Here is a 5,954-nt window from a genome sequence, read left to right on the forward strand (position 1 = left end):
TCACTGCCTGAGAATGTGATTTTAAGATAGCAGAAGAAATCAGCTACTTTACCAGCAGGATAGTTGCTAATTTAAAAAGAAGGGAGGATAATTTCCAGTACAGGTGGACAAAAATTTTTTAAGTCCTTTGAATTACATTTTCAACCTCGTGCACTCCAAGTATAGTTGGATTTTCCCACACTGTTGAAAAATGACAGATCTCATCTTGTCAAGGAGACACATTACGTGTGATTTAAGTGAGTCAGTCTGGAGTATTTTCAGTCTTTACTGAGATATCGATGATTATGTTTCAGATATGGCCTTTCTTACCAATCAGGTTCTAGTCACAATTAAAAAATTTGAGTCTGAATTAATTCATTGGGACCAGCAAAGTTTTCCTGGTGAGCAACACACTTTTACTGCACTGAAATCCCTGTGCCCTTCTCGGTGCCCAGACCGGTTGGTCTCTTCCCACCCTGGGCAGCAAATTGGCCTTGGTGGTGGCACCTGGCCGAAGGAAGTAAGTGTGACCCGCACACTTGCTTCACTGCAGTCCCTTGCAAAAGTGCTAGGCTTGACTTGTCCCCAGCCATCTCTCTCTTGTACCAGTCACTGGAGTGCCGCTCTCCCTTTCTGCAACCTAACGTCTGCAGCATGGGTCTGGCAGCTCCCGCAGATCCCATTAAGCAGCCAAGTGACCCAATTTTCCCAACTGCTAGCTACAGCCCACCTCCTGCTGACTTTTTGTAGAGACCTCTTCCTACAGACAGCTGGAGTTTAACTCTGACAAGCCTCCTAAAACACAAGGCTTAGCAGAGTGACCTGGGACTTACCAGCCCGGTGATTAAAAATGGCCCTAGCAGTGCTCTCAAGGCCAAAGTCCTTCATTACTCTGCTCCTGCAACAGTCCCAGGTTGCCCCCAATATTCCCACCACCACCACAGCTTTGGGCATCACTCGACTGTGCGCACAACCCTCACAAGGGTGTCCGGCATGCCCAGCACATGCAGCCTTTTCTCTGCGATGGTGCTGCTCTCTGAGGTTGCCATTTAAGCATCCTGTGGTTCCCAGCAAAGCTCTGGACATGCATCAGCTTTCACAGGGAACATGTGCACAATCACAGCTTTTCACCACTGAGCTCCAGCAGCCATTTCTAGCTGGTTATCCGCCTGTCTGTAGGTGGATCGCTGTTCAGATGGAGGGTTGGGATAAAGTTGTGCCTGAAGGCAGCACTCAGGGACATTCAGAAATGCTCAAGGAGGCCCACAACAAAACCCAGCAATATCACCTACACTTCAGGACAAGGAACGTGAGTCAAAGAAGAGGTCCTCAGCTTAGAGGTGATCACAAAGCCTCTGTCCATGGATGCTCATGTCTTCATTGGAGTGTATTGGATCACCTACTGAGAGAAAGGGTGGAAAAGGATGACACTGCATTGGGCAAAAACTGTCTACCTGGTCCATGTTCCCTCTACTGTCTTGCCCAAAATGAATCAGCCACCCAACAGACCGCTTGTGGGATGAGACCAAGGCCTCTGGGCAAGATCCCTCAGCCTTGTGAGAGGGAAGAGAACAGTTCCTTGATGAGTTTCCTCCAGTGATGAGGCACATCTTACCCCGTGAAGGTCATTCCTGTTGTGCAGCCAGGACCTGGTGTCCTGGAACTGGGTGTTGGTCCCCACCTCGCAGGAAGCCACGCTCACGGCAAGTACAGGCAGTGCTGATCTCCTACACCACAGGCACTGCTTGCTAATCGCTTCCCTTTGTGCACAAGCAGTTTTTCCACGGCATTTGGCACAGGCCTGGACTTCTGAGTTTGGCATCTGTTGTCACACAAATGCCAGTGCCCATGACTTGGATTAAATAGGGAAAGGGACAACCAGCAGAGAGTATTTTTCACGCAAGCCATTCAAGCAAATTGTACGATTTACACACGTGACCTCTTTTGGCATAAGCACTTTAAACAATAATAGAGTAACAATGATCATTATTTTCCTTTTGCTACAACAAAAGGCAAATCATATTATTTGCCTTGATATCTTGAACTTGAATCTTGACTTTTCCCAGCTGCGAGTTTCTTTTGGTTTCATATAAATGCTGCAGCTCCATGGACACCTCAATTCAACTTTCCATTTCAACGAGAGTCTTCTGCCAAGCTTTGCACCTTGCAATAGTAATGAGAAAAAGAGACTTTTGATATCAAGGACAAAAAAAAAATAATCAAGGTGAACTGTTCTCCATGGTCAAGCATCCCTTTTGATGACTTTTTTCCACCCCTGGTCTTCACACAGTACACGGAGTAACTACTAACTTGGCCTGCTTGCTGTTTTCTCCTTACTCTCTCCAGTGGCATCCTTCAATGAAGGACAGAGGCTTTGCAAACTCCTGTGGTTTGCCTCATGTGTCCACAGGTCACTGTACTTCCAAACGAGAGAAAGGCTCTTCTGCAGATTACAGTTGCCTCGTTTCTTGTCTCTCAGTGCTTTGGCGGTGACCAATTTTAAGACCATCAATAAGCCACATTTTCAAGTCTAACAGCAGCTGAAACTTCTATGCTAGGTATAAAAGAATATAAGCAAATAATACTTGTGGCTGCACTTGAGGGTTTAATGCAGCTGTTACTGGAAGGTTAATGAAGGAAGAAACCCTCTGAAATCACCGAAGCCTCAGGATACCTGATTAAAGCGAGTGATGAAATGACCGGGTTATGACACAACAGGTTGAAAAAAGCCCACTCCAAACCAACCAATGATCTCTGAGGTGACACGCAAAGCCAATTTACAGAGGATATAAGCCAGCAGGTAGCCTCTATTTGGGCTGCTAAAAAAGTGCAACAGCCTTTTAATCCCTATCCACCTCTCTAAAAGGCTTTCAAAGTAACTTCTATACCAGCACAGTAAGGCTAGTATCACAGCAGCATTAACTGACCTGAGGTACTCCGGCTGGTTACATTAGAGTTCAGTTTACTGACTGTTTCCACTACATCGTAACTGAAAAATCCTAAGAATTAAAATCTGTGTGTGACAGAAAACCTATGATGTATGTTTCTAACAAGCACCTGCATTCTCTGAGGGGCACCGAGAATTTGGCAGTTTCCAAAAGAATGATTTTTTCAGAAAGCCAGCGCAAGTCCTCACAGCACTATTTTTGCATGATGCCTGTTACAAGGGGATTAAAGAAAGGGACAAAAAAGGAAGGATGCAAAAGGAAAAATATGCAGAAGGCTTGGGTTAAAATAAACCACAAGCAGATAGAAATTGGTTCCGTGGAATAAAAATACAGTGTTGTCTCTGGAAGGCATAAAATTTTGTGAAATTTCACTGAACTATGAATCAGGAGGATTTCCAGGCAAATCCAATGGTATATTAGTAGGAACATCTCTACACAGATTTTTTTAAAGAAATTATTTTCATTTCTACTTCATATTTTTCATTAGACTATTCACTATAAAATGAAAAAAACTGTCAATATCCAACTTAGTCTTGCAAAGACTAATCATGCAATGATCAGTTATGCCTATGGATTTCATTGAGTTACTCAGAAAAAGCATTTCATATCAGTAACAGATGATTTTTCCAAAATCAGATCACGTATTTGTTCACAAGAAAACGCACTTGTTGAAATGATTTGCACAGGGTCTTTTCTAATGCCTGCTGAATTAAAAGACAAAGCTGCAAACAGATCAGGTCAGTAATACTTAAAAACATATCAATGGGCGAATGGGAATGACTGTGCTAGCTGCGTGCCACTTGGAATAGCTTACCTGTACGAAAGCAGACCTGAACCTGCTCTCTCGTTGCTGAGGTTCAACTGGTGGTAACATAGCGACCTTCAATTTCATAGCAGAAAACCACATCTGAAATATTTAAATTGAAGAGTGCTCATAATGTGAAACATGCTCGACCATTTATGTTTCAAAACGTGCCCGTTTAACCCTAGACCGTTCCCTTGCTGTGACATTTTAGCATGAAAACAAATGCACTCAATGCACTCTCTAGTTGAATGTCCGAACCACGTTTCAGCTCCTGTGTTAGGTTACTTGCCAAAGTCAGTTAAGCAAATGATTACATCATATAATTAATGCATTGTAAAATTCATGCTTCTGCCTTGATTTTAATGGAGTTTAGCCTACTCTGCTTCATGCTTTACTCTTATTCTTATCATCCTGAAAGCTAATGTTTCTGTGAGGAATTCTGTTCTGTAGCTTGTGACAGATCTAGAAAATAACCTGTCAGAAAAAAAGCTTCTTTAGCGCTTATTACTGCAATATACAGTTTGAAATCAACAATTTCTCAGGGAACACTGCGTTTAGATTGATGCCAATATCAAAGCAGACTATCCTGCAGCTTCATATATATGCTACTTTCATATGGAAAGATGATTTGGAAGAAGGGAAAACTGCCATGTGCAGCTCAGGTGGCTGAGGCTTTGTATTACTTAAACTCCCTGCTCTGAGCTGAACTTACACTCAGGAGGTGAGGTGATGCTAAAGAAAACTAAAGCCCTCTGGGCAGCTGCCTCAGTTCATGAGAGATGGCACTGAAGAGCGGGAAGTCCTGCTTGTGAGATGACAGAAAGAGTTTCCTAAGGGAGAGAGGGGACCAGGAACTTTCAGCAACCGCTGAGCAAGAGCGGAATTTGGGCTGGAAGGCAGAACCCTCTCTGTGGCACGGAGGAGTTCAAGATTTGAGCACTTTTATCTCCAATCTGTCTTCATGAGTTGCACTGATTTTTTTTTTTGTATTAAAAAATGTTTTCGTAGTTCCCGCTCTAGGAAAATTTGGCTTTTTGACTGTAAAAGCCTGCAGAAAAAGCAGAACAAACCCCTCAGCATTTCATGTATCAGCAGGACTTTAATGTCAGGAGAATCTTAAAGTGGCATTCTAGGGACTAAGCAACCTATTGCGAATTAGGGAATTATACAGGGGAAAAAACCCAAAGAAACATAAAGCATCTCAAAATGTATTTCATTTATGACAAAAGAACAGAAATAAAGAATACTAACATGGGGAAAAGCCTCAATAATAATTCAATAAAACACACCCTGCCCAGCATCTGCCCTTCTCGCTGCTGTTACACTTACCTTTCCGCTCTGTCTCTTGAAAGCCATTGGGTTGTGGGTTTCACTTGGGGCTGGGGGGGAATGGCTACGGGGAGTCAGCAGGTTTCCCAGGTTTTTGCTGGGAGGAACATGATGGTGGTGGTAGTGGTTCCTCTCTCTCTGCTTTGCCAGGAGGAGCATGATGTTGAAGCTGCTGATTTCTTCCTCCTCTTTCTAAGGTCCGCTTGGGGCTAATATTGTACGTTTTCTTTCATGCTTTACACCTTGTTCTTTTTATTTGGTCTGCAACTCCACATTATGTTTGAATGTCCTATATAAAAAGTATCTGACGTGTTATATACTTATCTATTTTCTCTGTTGGTTTTTCCCTGCTCCCAGGTTTAGATTTAACTGTTTGCTGTTCCAAGCCCTGAACTGACACCCTGTGCCCTGTCATAAATATTTCAGTCGACACAGAATAACTATTTGCTACTCCTGGCTGTACAAAAATTGTGGTTATATCCCATGATTATAAAAAAAACCCAGTAAATCAAATCAGGAAATAGTCATCTGATGATTAAAAAAACCCTGCTGTCACAACTAAGCCAGCTAAAGCAAAGTTCCAGACAGGCCAAGGCAATGTGAGGCAAAGCAAGCCTGACATGCCTTAATACTGCGATGTTAGTGCATAGCCTGGGGACACTGAACTAGCGATAACTGTATTTGTGGGGCTGCAGGCTACACAGGTCAGGCAGTAGCTGGATAAAGCTGCACTGCCTTCACTGAAGTTTTGTTCATTCACACAGAAATTATAGCACAAAGCAAACCTCCTGCTTAACTCCATCTCTTCTTATTCTGCGTCAAATTACGCACAGATTGATTCTGACAACTTAAGTGAAAAAAGTGTGGGTTTCCTTTTTGACGATGCTTTTGCT

The sequence above is a fragment of the Cariama cristata genome, unplaced genomic scaffold (genome assembly GCF_000690535.1).
Source record: "Cariama cristata isolate BGI_N322 unplaced genomic scaffold, ASM69053v1 scaffold378, whole genome shotgun sequence".
Taxonomy (NCBI): domain Eukaryota; kingdom Metazoa; phylum Chordata; class Aves; order Cariamiformes; family Cariamidae; genus Cariama; species Cariama cristata.